Source organism: Sciurus carolinensis, chromosome X (assembly GCF_902686445.1).
Source record: "Sciurus carolinensis chromosome X, mSciCar1.2, whole genome shotgun sequence".
In the NCBI taxonomy this organism is placed as follows: Eukaryota; Metazoa; Chordata; class Mammalia; order Rodentia; family Sciuridae; genus Sciurus; species Sciurus carolinensis.
In genome coordinates this window covers 71,921,543-71,940,239 of record NC_062232.1, presented here as the reverse complement: position 1 = coordinate 71,940,239, position 18,697 = coordinate 71,921,543, and the positions used below count along the sequence as shown (strand labels likewise).

Sequence of the window (18,697 nt, the reverse complement as noted above, 5' to 3'; positions counted from 1 at the left end):
GGTGGGATGTTGGGCGCCAGATGTTGTATCCCACGAGGGCTCATGTAATGGGGGGTGAAGGGCACAGTGTCAATAACCACAGAAACACTGGGAGCCAGGTAAGAGCAGGCGAGAGCTGCTGACTCCTTTATTGCGGAAGCTGCTTCTTCTTTTATTAAGTACCTATCCAATCAGCGCATCAATCAGCATGTCACACCACTCAAAACCACCAATCATTTAATCTCCTAGGACCACCAATCATTTGAGGGTTTTGTATTTTGCACCAATGGGGATATATTACTCCACATACTAGGACCCACCTCTTATAATTCCTATCACCTACCAATAGCATCAAACTGAAAGCTAAACTTTTTGGTGTTTTGGGGAATTTCCATTTCAAAACTATAGCAAAATGCAATTTATATTTCTGTAAAAAGTGTCCTTGTGTACCTTTGGTCTCTGGATAATGCATACCTTATGAGTTTATGTTTTATACAATTAAAATTTTTGGAATAGTTCACTAATAAAGCTATTTTGGTCTGGGTTTTCTTTCTTGGGAGCTTTATGATTACACTTTGGTGTCATTTTTGCTATAAAGGATCCAAATCACCCTTATAGAAATTTTAATCTGCTCATTTTCTTGTTGCCAGAATCAGCGGACATATACAAAAAATGTGTGTCTAAATACTTGACTCAAGCAAAAAATATTTTTTAATTAAGGAGTTAGTTTAATTAGATCTATATTAAACCATTTACTTGAAAGTTAAATTGTGTCTAACACTAGACCAACACTGCAGAGGACTTTGACCTGAGATTTTTTGAGCCTTGAAATTATATAAATCACTATTTTGCCTTTATTTGAAACTAAATATTTACTGTGTACATTATGCCTTAATAGAAAAAAAAAAGTATCCCTACAAATTTGTACATATTCATTCTATGTTTACTGAAATTCACTTTTTATGTGATCTTAAAATCATCAGTAACTATTAACACATTTGGAAGCAGACTTCTTTTTAACTACATTTATACAAACTGTATTTTCCATCTTTTAGACATTGAAGTACAACAGTAGTTATTTGTGTAATTTGTTTGCTTTCTAATCCTAACAAAGACAAAATCAAGTGAAGTTTAAAAACAAATGAGAGATGATACTACGAGCTAAATTGAAATCATGAAACTGTCACTACCATACTTGCCATACTCAGTGTTTTAATACATAAGTTGAGATATTTAAGTGTAAGCCAGCTGAAGCACTTTTATGCAGTATGAACATTTCTACAGACTAAAAAGAAAGCTTATTATGTAAGCACATAATATTTTATAGATTATGTAGACTTCTCACAAATAATTTCTCTTCTTAATACTGACCCTCCATTAATCAAAAAGGACTGTCAAAAATTTAAGCAAAGAATTAGATACTGATATATCTCCTATACCATTTAATGGTATAGAACTTTAATTGGTACAATGAAAAGGTTGTAGTGATAGAATATAGTGATGGTTCCACAACAATGGTAATATACTTAAAGTTACTGAACTGTACACTTGAAAATTGTTAAAGAGCAAAGATTTCTTATGTATATTTCAGCAAAATGAAACCCCCTAAAACAGTGATGTTAAAAAAAAAAAAGAATGCAGAGAACCCCCTACAGTGTATCCCACTGCCATTATAATGAATAACAAGATTGTGTATAATGAGCCCTACCTGTCATTGTCTTGACAACCTCTATATTTATAATATTCAGTTGAACTGGACTAGTTTAGTTACTCAAAGACACAGCAGTCTCTTTCTGGTGCTTAACACATAAATTTCCTTTATCCTGAAGAGTAAATAAATATCACTTACTCACAGAAAAAAAAAAAAATATATATATATAGGTCCCCTTGACATTGATAAATTTCCAAATAGAAATGGGTAAAATCTATACTAAACATCAAGTTCTATCAATATTAGTGTGGTTCTTTTTTATAGCAATACCTCATTCTTTCAGAGATATTACCTGCCTTGATATGGTATCATAGAGTGAATTGCCTATTAATGTGTCTGCTTTACTTGATAAGCTTAATATTTCCTATTAATTTCCTTCATAATGCATTGATTAATTATTCATGAATACATTCATTGAAAAAATATTCATTGAATGCTTGTATTTCCCAAAAATTCTGATAGGTATTCAGACAGGAGTTAAAATTAAAACAATAATCTTTAACACATATTGTTATTATACTATTTTTGACATTATTATAAACACTTAATAAAAGCATTACATTCTCACAACTCTTTATGTAGGTATGGTGTATTCTTGTTTTTCATATAAGAAATATAGGCACTGAGAAATCAGATGACTTCTTTAAGTTCCCATCTTGTTATGGTTTAGGTATGAGATGTTCACCCAAATCTCATGTATGAGAGAATGCAATAAATTTTGAAGGTGATATGATTAGATTATGAGACATATAACATAATCAGTGGATTAATCTACAAATATAGATTAATTGAGTGATAACTGTAGGCAGGTGGGATGTGGCTAGAGGAATTAGGTCACCTAGAGTGTGTTTTGGGGGTTTCTATTTTGTCCCCTGGTAAGTGGATCTCTTTTTGTGCTTCCTGATTGCATTTCCTCCATCAAGCCCTTCTTCTATGTTCTACTTCACCTTGAGTCCAGAATCAGATAACCATAGACTGAACCTCTGAAACCATGAACTAAAATAAACTTTTACTTTTCTAATAGTGCTTGTCAGATTGTTTGACTATGGGGATGGAAAGTTGATTAAAATAAATGTCTAAAGTTGTATAGTTAAGATTAAAACCAGGTACCTTGGAACAAGAATGCACTCTCTCTGTTATGTTATATAAAGCTCCTCTTTGACATCATAGAGTTTTCAATATGCTGAATGGTAAACAAATCAATTCATTTCTAGTTAGTGTAATAATTAATTTTAAGTTAATAAAAATAAAATTATAGGAAGTATATGTTATATACTTTAGAGTAGGGAATTAAGAAAAACCTAAATAAATTGATACTGAAAATCAAGGTGTCATATTTAAAATTGTGTTGATAAATATATTTTTACACTTGTTTAAAAAAATCAAACTTAGGAATTATATGTCAATATTTCAGTTGTTCCAAATATAAAATTCCATCTTTAAAGCCTTTTATATAAGGTTAAGTAAAATAATCTGAAAATATATTAAGAGGGGCACTTTACGAATGAAAAACACAGAGGATTATCTAATTTAGCTTACTTATAAAATTGTTTAATGCTCAAAATAATAGTAGCTAAAACATGGGATTAATGAAGTTAAATGCTAAAATTACCCAAACATAGTGTTTCATTTTCTGTGTTTAAAATTTAAATAAAATGTGACCATATTAGAATACAAATTATCAATATGGAATTAAGCATTTAACAAAGTGATGTGCTAGAATTGATACTTATCTGAGATTCTTTATGGACAGGTATTCTTACTGAAATAATAGTCATGATTCTTCTGCTACCAAGTCTAAGAATAGAAGATAAAAATTAATAAGATAGTTGAAGATGAAGGACTTGTATTTGGTGAAAAATTTTTTAAAAAATGTTAAATTATAAAGAGACATTTAAAAGCCAAGATTTACAAACTTGCATATATACAAATTTATACTTGATTTTCAAAACTGAGATGTTTAAATTTCATAACTTCTTTATGCTGTTTTTCTTGAACATTCTTTTTATAAAGTCTTAATTATATTTTTTGTTGTTTTTAAATGCACATACCAATTTCATTTATATATGTATATATAACATTAAATTATTCTTTGAGATGAAATCACTCAATGAATGATTTCTGATATGATGCACAACTGCCTACATGTAATTTTATAAATTAATCCTAGGCAAATCAAACACTTCAAAATGTTATCCCATTAAAGTATAATGTTTTGTTTTATTCGCACATTTTTCCTTCAGATGACTTATATACAAGTATTTTATTTTTGAAGTTTCAGAATTTAGACTGTGTTTGTCAGGAATATTAAATTTTACCCAAATGTGTACAATTACTTTGATTTTTTAGGATATACTGATTTAAAGAATCACTTTGCTAATGGTTTTCAGTTTCAATTAAAAAGAGAGAGAGGAAAAACCCACAAATAATCTTCATTAGCAATGGTTGGAATGAAAGTCTGACAAAGTTAGAAAGGAACAGGAGCTGCAAAGACAGTGAAGGAAGTCATTCAATGTGGCCCAAATTTTTGGCAAAACACTATGATGTGAAGGATAGATATTCTGTAGAATGCACAGCTATACATCCTCTATAGAAGACATTAAATCAATATAGCTTCTCCTCCCCTACAGATAGTGACAAATAAAATGATAAGCAATGCCTCCGAAGTGGGTTTTCTTAGTAATCCATCTAGAATGTATTTGTAAAGGGATCTCTGCTAGGTGAATGTTACCAAATCCCCCTACAACAAATCAGAGGTAAGGGGAGTTGGTTGTAATCTGAAAGCCAACCACCTTGATGAACGATAACCATAACCCAGTACTCTCCGTAGCCTCTGCAGGAGTGCAAACAAATGTGGGTTAATGAAAAATGACCCCAGTCTTGAGGATGAATAAATCCTGTGGTGATCTGCAGCAGCCACAAATTACCCAGCATCACTTCGACCAGATGATAGTACTGTCAAAGACTGATACACACAACACATGCTGAAATATACAAAAGGGAAGTTCACAGTGGAAAGATAAATGAATAAAGATAAAGAAATATCTTTAAAAATATTTAAAGAAAGATAAATAAATATAATCTAGTTTTGATCTAACATATTATTTTTAAATTTAATTGATAGATATTACCTTATTGTTCAATATTGCAGTCCTCAATCATATTGACTGTATTTATCCCAATGTTTTAAAGGATTAAATGGGATCATTCTTTATAGCTTTGCTTTTCTAGCTCAGGTTTACACATGTTCCTTTTAGTTTCTCTTTTCCTTTTCCATTACCTGAGTTTACTTCACATCTGCACTCTTCAATTTTAAGTTATTTTATGTTAGTTTTTAGTACTTTTACTCTTCCTATTTCTTTTTCCTTTTTCTTCCCACTTTTCAACACCTATGTATTTTAATAGTTATCTTACTATTTTAATGACTAATTTCTCAACTTATTTAAGAACATTACTCCAATTTATACATGGATTAGAGGAATTATGGGGAATATTTTCCATATTTTTTCCTAAGGTATTTTAGTACTCAGCTTTGCTCTGAAGTGATTGTAGTTAATAAGGTTAGAGTACTGAAAATTGCAGAGGGTACACATTGAGCAGGAGTATCAATATTTACATATTCTCCGAATCTGGAGCACCTAAGAGGAAAAGCTCACTAAATAGTCATTTGCATAAATGTAAAAGAGTTAACAAACAATATGAAAAAGCAAAGGTACAATCGTAAGACACAAGAAAACTTCTAGTAACTTCAGGGGAAGTTCATTTACACTCAGGCTGCAGTATTTTCAGCAAACATGATTGGATAGTGGGGCTGTGCCTTATCTTTTGGTGGAGTGAAAAATTTGAGCCAGTGAAGCAAAATCCTTACAACATAGCAGCTCCTTGCTGATTACAAATAGGCATTTAAAATGTGAATTTGAAATCAAACATCACTTATTACTTTCAGCTGAAATGGCAGCACAGGTGTTTCCTAAGTTTCAGTCTTGGATTAAAAAATACTCTGCTGGTATCTACCATCTCCACCATGAACTCGGTTATGGAGACTTCATTTTTATGTATCTCCCTTTTTTCTCCATCTCCCTGTCCTCTGCACAAGCATACCTTCTTGGCTAAATAATTCAAGCCTATGGCTTTGGAATAATTGAATCGCAAATTTTAAAAAAAGGAATAGAATTAATATTTTCCCAATAGCTTGGCCATCATGAATCTTATAGTTAAAAACAATTAAAATGATTTTTAAAACACATGAGGAAAGCTGGGGGTTGTGGCTCAGTGATGAAGTACTTACCTACCATGTGCAAAGCCCTGGGTTCAATCCCCAGCCCCACACAAAAAACAAACACCTGAGGAGAAAGGAAATACTCTCCACAGCACATGTATAGTTGAAAGGTTTAGATATTTTTCTCAGCAGGTACCAACTGTAAATAAAAAAGAAGTAGGGGCCAAAATGCAGAAGCAAAAATGAAGCAGCTATGTGTAGGTAGTAATTTCTAGATTGACCTGCAACTGAATATTGTGGCTTCCTATGTATTATTTTATATTGTACTTTTTAATTGTTCATGGTTTGCACTTAAATAAGATAAACTCCATAGTTTTTAATATCACAAAAATGAGACTATTTGAACTGTGTATTCTAGAAAGCAATATACTAACTGAAGTGAAAGCTTGTACATATTAATATAGCCTTAAGTCTTTTTCTCTAATACTTTAACTATCAAACAATTAAAACTTTTTAAAAGCATAGGACTATAGTCAGCATGCTAGACTGGGAGGTAAACACTGATACAGTTAGAGCAGGTACTGATGTCAGTGTTTAGCACTATGTGTTCATGCTACAAAAGTGCAATATTAGACACTAGCTAGCTAGTACTGTTGCCTCATGTAACTCCAAAGAGGAAAACAGGATTTAATTAAGTGCACATATTTCTTTGTTACTCATATTGTTCTTTGCTTGGATGCAATGCCATGTAGATTTTTGTGGCTACTATTTTTATTTACTTTTTCTTGCTTTGATTAACACCTTGAATGAAGAGCCAAACCTTGCTCTTTGCCTGACCAGCAATGGTCCTTTAAGGGGAACAGAGGAGGGAGGGGGAAAAGAAACCCAAAATATTTTTGTGTGAAAATTGGCACTTAAGATCATAAAGGTTTTGTACTTGATGTCTTAATATGCTTTCTGCCCAAAGCTCTGTAAGGCTAATATAGTCAGTAATACAACAATACTACTGAGTTTTTGTATAATTGTTTCATTTGATAATAAAATTTGCCCGCTTAAAAGAAAAAAAAAAAAAAAAAAAAAAAGAAAAAGCAAAGGTACAAGTCAACCCAAATAGTCCACACAGTTCAACAACTGATCCCATTGTCAGCATGGTGGAGGAAATGTCAGAAAAAGAATTTACAAACTTCACAATTAAAATGTTAAATGAACTGAAAGGGGATGTAAGAAAAGAACTAAGTGCAGAAAGTTCAGGAGGGGATAGATCATTTCAATAAAGAAACAGAAATTCTGAAGTAGAACCAAACAGAAATCCTGCAAATTAAAGACACAATTAAATTGAATTAAAAATTCAGTTGAGAGACATTCTTCCTCGAGAGTCACCACGGTTTCCTGCTTCAACAGTGCTTGGATGGAAGACGGCGCTTGACACCCACCCCGGCCGGCCCCACAGAACCAGCAGCTCTTCCCCACCTCCTCACAGCGCCCTCGGATCGCCCCGAGGCCTCAGCCCCTGGCCATGACGACCGCCTTCTCCTCGCAGGTACACCAGAACTACCACCAGGACTCGGAGGCTGCCATCAACCGCCAGATCTACTGGAACTCTATGCCTCCTAGATCTACCTGTCCAAGCATGAGGCCCTGGGTTCAATCCCCAGCACCTCAAAAAAAAAAAAAAAAAAAAAAAAAAAAAAAAAAAAAAAAAGCATGTCTTACTATTTTGACCGTGATGATGAGTCCTTGAAGAACTTTGCCAAATACTTTCTTCACCAAACCCATGAGTAGAGGGAACATGCTGAGAAACTGATGAAACTGCAGAACCAAGAAGGTGGCCAAATCTTCCTTCAGGATATCAAGAAACCAGACAGTGACGACTGGGAGAGTGGGCTCCATGCAATGGAATGTGCTTTGCACTTGGAGAAACATGTGAATCAGTTACTTCTGGAACTGCACAAACTGACCACTAACAAAAATGACCCCTGATTGTGTGACTTCATTGAGACTCATGACCTGAATGAGCAGGTGAAATCCATCAAAGAATTGGGTGACCATGTAACCAACTTGTAAAGATGGGAGCCCCAGAATCTGGCATGGCAGAGTATCTCTTTGACAAGCACACTCTGGGAGACAGTGATAATGAGAGCTAAACCTTAGGCTGACTTCCCCATAGCTATGGAAGTGATTTCCCTGGTCACCAAGGCAGTGCATGCATGTTGGGGTTGCCTTCACCTTTTCAATAAATTGTACCAAAACATCCACTTACATTCTTTAATTTGTACTATTCCCTCAAATAAAGAAATTTGGTACCCTCCCCCCAAAAATTCAGTTGAAATCACTAATAGATGAGACTGCATAGAAGATGGATTTTTAGGCCTTTAAGACAGAGAATAAAATCTTTAAAATAGTCAACCATAAAGAAAAGTTGTTAAAAGACCATGACCAGAATATTCAAGATATCTGGATAACAGTAAGATAAGAAATATAAGAATATGCTAAATATAAGAATCTATGACATAGAAGAAGTCATTGAGATACAAACTAAAGGAATCAACAAACTTTTCAGTGAAATAACAGAAAATTTTCCTAATTTAGGAATGAGATAGTAATCAAAATATGAGATGTATTTAAAATCCGATATATACAAGTTAATAAAAATCCACTTGAAGAATCTCTAAATTAAAATAACTCATATATAATACAGGAATAAAAATGTAAAAGCCACAAAATATAAATGGCATGTCACATTTAGATGTTCACATCTCTCAGTTCAGACTCAAGAGGGCAAGGCATAATAAAACAAAACCTTGAATAAAATAGGAGCTGATCAAGATTGCTACATCCAGCAAATGTATCCTTCAGAATTGAAGATAAAAGATAAGCCTTTCCTCTGGAGAGCAGTATGGAGATTCCTCAGAAAGCTTGGAATGGAACCACCATTTGATCCAGCTATCCCACTCCTTGGCCTATACCCAAAAGACTTAAAATCAGCATACTACAGAGATACAGCCACATCAATGTTCATAGCTGCTCAATTCACCATAGCCAGATTGTGGAACCAACCTAGATGTCCTTCAATTGATGAATGGATAAAGAAACTGTGGTATATATATACAATGGAATATTACTCAGCCATAAGGAATGATAAAATTATGGCATTTGCAGGCAAATGGATGAAATTGGAGAATATCATGCTAAGTGAGATAAACCAATCTCAAAAAACCAAAGGAAGAATGATCTCGCTGATAAGCGGATGATGACACATAATGGGGGGTAGGAGGGGTTAGTGTTAGGGTTACAGTTAGGTTTAGGGTTAGGGTTAGGGAGGGTGGCAAGAATGGAAGAAGGAAGGACTGTATAGAGGGAAAAGAGGGGTGGGAGGGGTGGGGGGGAAGGAAAAAAATAACAGAAAGAGTCAGACAACATTACCCTATGTAAATTTATGATTACACAAATGGTATGCCTTGACTCCTGTACAGAGAAACAACATGTATCCCATTTGTTTACAATAAAAAAAAGAAAAAAAGAAGATAAGCCTTTCATGATAAGCAGAAATTAAAAGAATTTATTACCATTAATATAGAACCACAAATTATGTTGAGTTCAATATTACACAAAGAAGGAAATCTAGAAGGTATTGACAAATTTATAGGCACATATGACCTACCACCATTGAAACAGAAAGATATAGAAAATCTGAACAGATGAATATCAAACAATGAAATTGAAACAGTAATTGAAAGATTTCCATCAATGAAAAGCCCAGGACCAGGACAATTCTCTGTTGAGTTCAATCACACATTTAAAGAAGAAATAACAGAAGTATTCCTCAAACTGTTTTTTATAAAATTGAGTCAACCTACACAGACCAATATCTAGCAATGAATTTGAAGCAGCTATGAAAGGACTCACAACAAAAAATCACATGACCAAACATATTCTCAGCTGTTTTCTACAATACCCATGAAGAGAAACTAATGCCAATCATCCTGAAATTATTCTGTGAAAGAGAAAGGGAGGGAACACTCCCAAATTCTTTCTATGAAGCCAAAATCTCACTGGTGCCAAAACCAGACAAAGACATACCAAGTAAGAAAACTTTATATCAGTATTCCTGGTACATATTGTTGCAAAAATGTATAATGTAATATTAACAATCCACATTTGAAAACACATTAAGAATATTGCACATTGTGATCAAATGGGTTTCATACCAGGGTTGCAAGGTTGTTACAACATATACAGATCGATAAATGTAATTCACAATACAAATGGAATTAAAGGCAAGAATTACAATAGTGTATCAAAAAATATAGAGAAAACTTTGACAAATCCAGCAACCAGTCATATTAAAAATGCTGACAAATTAGAGATATAATAAACTTATCTTAACAATATATGTGACAAACTGAAAGCAATATCTTTTACTTAAAAAAGAAAATTTTTAAAAAGTTCTCTAAAATTAAGAATGAGACAAGGGTGCCCATACAATTTGTATTCAACATAGTTTATTTTGAAACTTGAGTGGGACCAATTAATCAAGGGAGGAAAATAAAGGGATGCAAATATGAAAAAAAAATAATTCAAATTAATGTTTACTGATAATATGATCCCATAGGTAGTGACCCAAAAAACACTACCAGAAGAGTTCTAGAGTTGATAAATCAATTCTGAAAAGTAGCAGCATTCAAGGTCAACATACATGAATCAGTTTCCTATATTCCAATAATGAATATTCTGATTAAAAAATCAGAAAAAATTCCCTTATTGATATTCTCAAAAATAACATGAATTACTTGGGAATAACCCTGACCAAGAAGGTAAAAAACTTCTACAATGAAAACTGAATAAAGACTTTTACAGAACACTGAAGAAAGAAATTAAAGAACCTAGAAAATGGAAAGGTCTCCCATGTTCCCAAAAAGGTAAAATTAATAGTGTCAAAACAGCATTATTACCAAAGATCATCACAGATTCAATTCAATCCCCATCAAAACACCAATAAAATTCTTCACAGAACTAGGAAAAAAATAGCTCTAAAATCATTTTGAAGAATAAAAGACCCAGAATATCCAAAATGATCCTGAGTAAGAAGAATGATGCTGGAGGCATTAGAGTATCACACCTCAAATTACACTACAGAGATATAGCAACAAAAAAGACATGCAAACAAATGGAATGAAATAAAAGGCACAGAAGCAAACCAAGATAGTTTTGGTCATCTGATGTTTGATAATAATGGCAAAATATATGTTGGAAGAAAGTCTTTCTAACAAATGGTGCTGGCAAAAATGGATATCCATTCTACTATTTTTCCTCCCCCAAAATCCTCTGCCCTCCCTTCATTCTCCTCTACCTAATCCAAATTAATTATATTCTTCCCTATCCTTCCCCCAATTGTGAATTAGCATCTACATATCAGAGAAAACATTCAGCCTTTGGTGTTTTGGGATTGATTTATTTCACTTAGCATGATATTCTCCAACTCCGTCCATTTACCAGCAAATGCCATGATTTCATTCTTCTTTAAGGCTGAGTAGTATTCCATTGTGTCAAAGTGCATTCTACCATCATGAATAACTAATTAGAACAAATAAAAAATGTATACCCATAAGTAGAAATATAAAAACTATATTCCACTCTTTTACCCTGCACAAAAATCAACTCAGTGAATCAAAGACCTAGGAATTTAACTAGAGACTTTGCAACTGCTTAAAGAAAACAAAGGCTTGAAATTCCAACTTTTTGTTGCTGGCACCAACTTCCTTAACAAGATCCATAATGTTCAAGAAATAAATCCAAGAATCAATTAGTGGGACTCTTTGAAAGTAAAACCATCTGCACAGCAAAAGAAACAATTAAGAGCATAAAGAGAGTGCCTACAGTTTGCAAGAGCATCTTTGCCAGATACTCCTCCAATTGGGATTGAATATCTAGAATTCTAGAATATACAAAGAACTCAAAAACTTATCATCAATAAAATAAATAGCCCGATCAATAAATTGGCAAACTAAACAATCATTGCTCAAAAAGAAGAAATAAAATATGGCCAACAATTTTATGAAAAAATATTTATTTATCATCCTTAGCAATCAGGGAAATGTAAATCAAAACCACATTGAGATCTCATCTCAATCTAACTAAAATGGCAATCATCAAGAGAGAAAATAATAATGAATGCTTGCGAGATGATTTGGAAGAAGGCACACTCACATTTTTGGTGAAACATAAATTAGTACAACCATTTGGAATGAAGTATGGAGTCTCCTCAAAAGATTAGAAATGGGAACACTATTTGACCCAGCTCTCCTACTCCTTTCTACTTTTAACAAAAGAAATAAAATCAGCATATTACAGTGATTCATGCATATCAATGTTTATAGCAGTACAATTGACAATTTCCAAGTTATAGAATAAGCCTAGGTGCCCTTCAACAGAAGAATTTATATAGAAAATATGGTATACATGCACAATAGTTTTACTCAGCCATAAAGAAAAATAAAATTATGACATTTGTTGGTAAATGGATGGAACCAGAAAACATCATGTTAATTGCAATAAACCAGACTCAGAAAGTAAAGGGTTGAATATTTTCTCTCATATGCAGAAACTAAAGTGAAATAAATAAAAATGGAATGGTAAAATTCCAAGAAAATAGAAAGGATATCTATAGCATAGAGTATGGGGATTGATAAATGGAGAGGAAGAACAGGATTAGGGAGGGACTGCATAATAAAATTGATGGAGTTATGCTATGTACATACATGAATATACCACAGTGAATTCCAACTCTATGTAAAGCTATAAAACACCAATTAAAAAACAACAATTAATGAAGAGAAGGAAGACCAGTAGAGGACAGCAACTGCAACAGGGGGAGGGAGTATGCAAAGGAAGATGGAAGTATTGGGGATTGAAATTGAGGAAACTATATTCCATGCATGCATGATTATGGCAAAATAAACCTCACTGTTATGTATAGCTATAATGCATTAATAAAATCATTAAAACAAAAAATCTGCAACTATATTAAATATTTGAATTAATGAAAACATTAATATGTAATATTGTTCTAAAAAATTTTGTAATATATATTATTATCTAGTATACACAGAACATTTGACATATTTCACCATATAGTAGTCTTTAAACATATTTGAACAAATAACAAAGGACTAAAATTATAAATTGCCTATTCTCTTACCTACAACAATGAACATATACTAACGAAACACTTCAAAAAAATACCTAGAAAAACCTTTAATTTTAAACTCAGAAATGGTCCATTTAATAATGTATTAAAGAATAAATTATAATGAATGCTATCAAATACTATTAAAATAAATAAAATTGAAACCCAACATCTTTAAATTTGAGACAGCTAAAATATGTGCATAGAGAAAGTTTTTCAAGGCTAAGAACATTTACTTAGAAAACCAGAGAAAAGCAAACACAATTATCCACTTTAAAATATTAAACATCACTCTTATGACATTAGAAGCAGAACATTAAATTAAATCCTGACAAGGAATAAAAGATAAAGACTAAAATTAATAAACTATCAGAAAAATACACCAGAGATAATCAGACGTGTCTAAATTAGTTTTTTTTTTTTTTCCTTACAAATGAATGAACATGATAATACTGTGGCAAAATTGTTCTGAGAAAAGAAAATACAGAACAAACACATTCAAATTCAGGAACATCACTGCAGAATTTATAGATACCAAAACATTTTAGTAGTATATTACAAAACATTAAATCCAATAGATTTAATTTTTTATATTAACCAGGCATAGTTTTTAAAACAACAAATGTTATCCATAATGAACACATAATACAAAAATTAACATTGACTAAAATATTTTATTTTCAAATGAAATCACTTTCCCAAGTCAAAATACAATCTGTATGGATTGTTTTTCAATTCAATAAAACATAAAAAGTAAAAAAAAACCAAACACAAACATTGTCTAATATTAAAGAAAGAAAATAGTATATCATATATTGTTTCATGAGATCAACATAACATTGATACCAAAACTTGCAAATATTGTTACCACAAAAAATATCGTAGGTCAATCACTTTATTAGGGTTGGTGATATAAATTTTTATATTAATTATAGTAAAATAGAATCTAATGATTAGAAAAAGAATAATATGACAAAGAAGACTTATTTCCAAAAGCAATATTAGTTTCACATGCATCAAGTAACTAACAAGTAGAACAAAAATATACTTTTTGGTTAACCCAATAGATGCAGAAAAGTTATTTGGTGCTACTGAATATCATTTGTCATATAAAATTGTTTTTATGACTAGAAATCAAAATCCTTTATAAGTGTAAAATTTCTAATAAAATCCTACATCACGTTTGATAGAAAAGTGTTAAAGATTTTGATCTATGATAACATAAAGTATCGCGTTCCCTCTGCCCGCAGAGAGAGACACGACAAACGTCTGAAGCTTTGGAAGTTTATTGCGTACAGTCTTCCTTTCTTTCCTTCTTATCTATCCCTTTCTCTCGTGGTCTTTCCCTCTCCTGCACTTCACTCTTCTCCCGCTCGGCTCTCGCCTGCTCCTGCCGCTTCGTTTCTCCTGCTCGACTCACGCCCGCTTGCACGCCTCTACTCCCAGCTTCTACTCCTACTCTCAGTTTCTTCTCTCTTTTCTTTCTCTTGCTCTCTTTCCCTCCGCTTAACTCTCGCCTGCTCCGGCCGCTCCGCTTCTCCGCTTCTACCCCTACTCTCAGCCTCTTCTCTCAGCTTCTGCCCTCAGCTTCTGCTCTTACTCCCAGCTTCTTCCGCTACTTTGCTCTCAGCTTCTTCTGCGACTCTACTCTCAGCTTCTGCCCTCAGCTTCTGCTCCCACTCCCAGCTTCTTCTTCTCCCCGCTTCCGCCTCAGCCGCTCCTTACTCCCCCACCCACCAAGCTTATATACACTTCAACCAATCAGGGGAGAGCACACGAGGTAAACGCGCGGACAGCTGCAGGCATAGAATAGGTACACGAGGGGGGCATGCTCTAATCACATCGTTAACTAGCCAATCATTGGAATTCGCTGGTTGTTTACTGTATAGCTGGCCGCTTTTGGCTCAGCGCCAGGCGCCATCTTGACCGTGCTCAAGGCTGGGGGTCCTGGAAACCCCGACAATAAAGCACATACAAATGTCTGCACATCTCTTACAAAGTGATTATTTATTTCTGTTAGTTAGGGATTGAAGAGTGCCCCAGTACATGTGATTTCTGTGCTAATCCTTGGGAAGTACTGGCAAGCTCAGCTGAGTTGTTCATTATAATTTTATATTTTACAAAAAGTATTGACCAATGGAATAAAGTTCAAAAGAGAATTTATAAGAAATAAATGCAATGACATTACTCGTACAAAACATATTTATCTCTGTAGATTAAAATTGACTTTCTGAATTAAAATGTGGATTTTGTAAATTTTCTTAGACCTGATCAAAATTGTAAGGACAATTTTATTTCTATATATTAGAAATAGTTTAAAAAATTAAAAGCATTCACAAACTCAGAAAAGCTTAAAATATCCAAGATTTCTGCTCAGAGAAGTATAAACTCTAAGTAGAAGTAGAAGATATTGACATATGAATAAATGGAAAAAGATAGCATAGTCATGAACTTGAAGCTTTGCTATTAAAATATTTCATATCTGTCAAAACCAATCTCATCATACAATATAATTTTAAAATAATAACTGCAGTATTTATTTTAAACAAGGAGACAAGTTTAATCCATCACATATCAAGAATTATTATAAAGCAGCCATTATTAAAACTATGTTATCAGTGTGGGGATAGATATCTTGATGAATAAACAGATTAAAAGTGTCCAGAAATAACAGACACACACACTCACACTCACACACTTATTTTATTTTTCATCGAGTTTTAGGAATAGTAATATATTATGGAGACTGATATTTGACTTATAAAGAAAATGGCATTAAAGAGCAGTGAGAAAGACAATTCTATCAGTATTTTTTTCAAATAAGATGGTTATTGTTATTAAAAAAAGATCTTTCTCAAATACCAAACAGAAAACTATTTGACACAGATCAAAGATGCAATACGTGGAGCACAACAGTAAATATTATTTTATATAATAAAATACCTAAATCATATTTTTGAAACAGAATAAAATGAAAGGGGATTATCTATAAGCTTAAACTCAAAGCCATCAAAGGTTCACACTACTAATGTACTGAAAGCATATATAAGCCAGTAGTTACAATAAGACATTATGTAATCATGGACTCAGTGACTAACTTTCCTTGATGACTCACATCTAAGTGAAACACAGAAACCCTAGGCCAGGTAACCTAATGTGCACATTAGTTGCCCATATGAACATGACTGCCACAACTACTAGAAAATATTTGAGTTCAATATATCCAGAAATAGAGGCATTGCAAAATAGTTGGATAATGAAATAATTTGAAATTTCATGAATTGTCCATTACTGAAACAATTAAATTTTTAGGATTTTCACCTTCTTCCTTGCAAAAGACTGTCCTAAATTGTAATTACTCATTTACTATTTTCCTGATTACCAATGTTTTTCATCATCATTTTCCTGACTTACTAGCCATTATAGTATTTCTTTTATGTGAAATGCCTATTCACAACCACTTTCTACTTTTCTACTCACTTATTTTATTTTTCATTGAGTTTTAGGAATAGTAATATATTATGGAGACTGATATTTGATAGTATTCACTAAGTGATATGGAGAATCATAATGATTTATTACTATTTATGTTATAGTTCTTAAAGCGCAGAACATTTTCTTCCAGTCTTTATTTTGATTTTTGTATCCCATATAATTTTAGATAAATATTTTAATTATCACATGGACAGACTAGTACTTCTTTATTTTTTATGAGAGAGTTATGTGTTGGTCATGTTCAACAATTCTTCCTTATACTGTAATTACTGAAATATTTTCCACTTTATAATTCTAAAAACTTTTGACTAAATGTAGTTCCTCAATTCACACACAACGTGTTATCATCTTTACACAAAATATAGAAATTTTACTTTATATTTTGTTCCTCACAAGGATAATTTATATGTTTTCAAATATTAAATAATGAATATGTCCTACTTCCTCTTAATTGTAATGCTACCATTGTCACATATAAACATATATACATGTATATAAGTGTATGAGAACTCTTTATTCTCTTCCAATCTTGTGTTTATTGATTAATGTACTATGACCATATAGTTTTAATCAACATGTTGTCAATAAACTGCACATTGTTCTTATTATTATTCAACAAGTCATGTTTTGTTTTGGACCATCTGCCATCCAGGGAATTTTATTTTTATATTGGATGAATTTCACAAAATTTTTTCTTGCACTGCTTGCAAATGCATTGAATTAAGAGGTAACTATTTGGAGAGATAAAATATCTTTAAATGTGGAGTCTTCCCAATGAAGACCTTTTTATTTCTCTTCAAGTATATGTTATTATTTAGTTCCTTAGACATACCTTTATTCACATTTATTCTGAAGTAACTTCAAGTTCAATTTCTGTTGCAAATGTCATTTTATATTATATATCGTTTATTGAAAGCAGCAGTATATAAAACAAATATTTGGTTTTTTGAATGAGAGGGAAGATGGCAGAACAGAGCTAGGCAGTGAATCCTATCCCTCCACAGGATAGAAATATTGCAGTGAAGAAACAGCTGACTGGAAAGCTTCTTAGGGGACCCAGGAATAGATAGAGTGGATGTGCATGATTTACAGCAGCAGAAAATAAGAGCTTCAGATCCAGGTGGGAAGGTAGTTTCTGCCCCAGGCAACAGAGGGATATGGTTCCTGTGATTTGTTGCAGAATCAGTGGGAATTTGAACAGAAGCAGGAAGCTCTAATCCAGTCAGCAGAGGAGAACAGCACTCACATTTTAAAACTTTTGTCAATGGAAGTTAAAACCCAGGTGAACTGGCTAGATCTCTTTTTACTAGCAGAGACAGTGACCTGGCAATCTATATCGGGAAGATAGATGCTTATGCACCAAAGTCCACCCATAGAGAACTCATAACCAAAGGTCCCATGCTTGGAGATAGCCACTAGGTTCTATGTCACTTTGAAGAGCACACTCTGTGGGTATGTGGGTGTGAAGTGACCCATGTGAATCAGAGTAACAGCCCAGAGCCTTTGTGCCCTGAAATACTACTGCATGCAATAAAAAGAGCCAACAGACACAGTATTGCATCCTCTGATCATCCAGTCTCAGACCATTTGGATGACAAACATGAATCAGCTTATTGGAGGTCCATAGTAATGAATAAATTTGCTTTTGTGCCCCAGCACCTCTGGGGAGAATCAAAGCTGAAGAGTGAGTGACATTCTAGAGGTCTAAAGGTTCCTAATCCTGATGAAATCCAAACCAAGATGTAATAAAAACTTTATAAATCTTTGCATGGTTTACCATAAATAGCTCTAAATTTGAACAAAGAGTGAATTTAGAGCTCTTCATTTGTATTTGACAGTTGTTACCCTAGTATTTGATATTGTGCCCTCAACCCATTTGATTCTATTTCTTCTAATTTTGTAAAGTGTTAATTAGAACCATTCTATCTTTGCTTTCCTAACTCAGAATTACACTAGCTCAGCTTTCCCCATTTTCCCTCTTACATTACCTGGTAATATTATATATAATGTTATAGCAATTTTAATTTATTTAATGGCTAATATTTAATCTATTCCAGAACATTATTGCAAACTTATACTTGGATTAGAGGAACTGTGGAGAACATTA

General features: G+C 32.9%; 1 pseudogene; it reads left to right on the top strand.

Moving 5' to 3' along the window:
* The first annotated feature begins 7,289 nt into the window (after positions 1–7,289).
* On the top strand, positions 7,290–8,053 carry LOC124972257 (ferritin heavy chain-like; annotated as a pseudogene).
* The last annotated feature ends 10,644 nt before the right edge of the window (positions 8,054–18,697 follow it).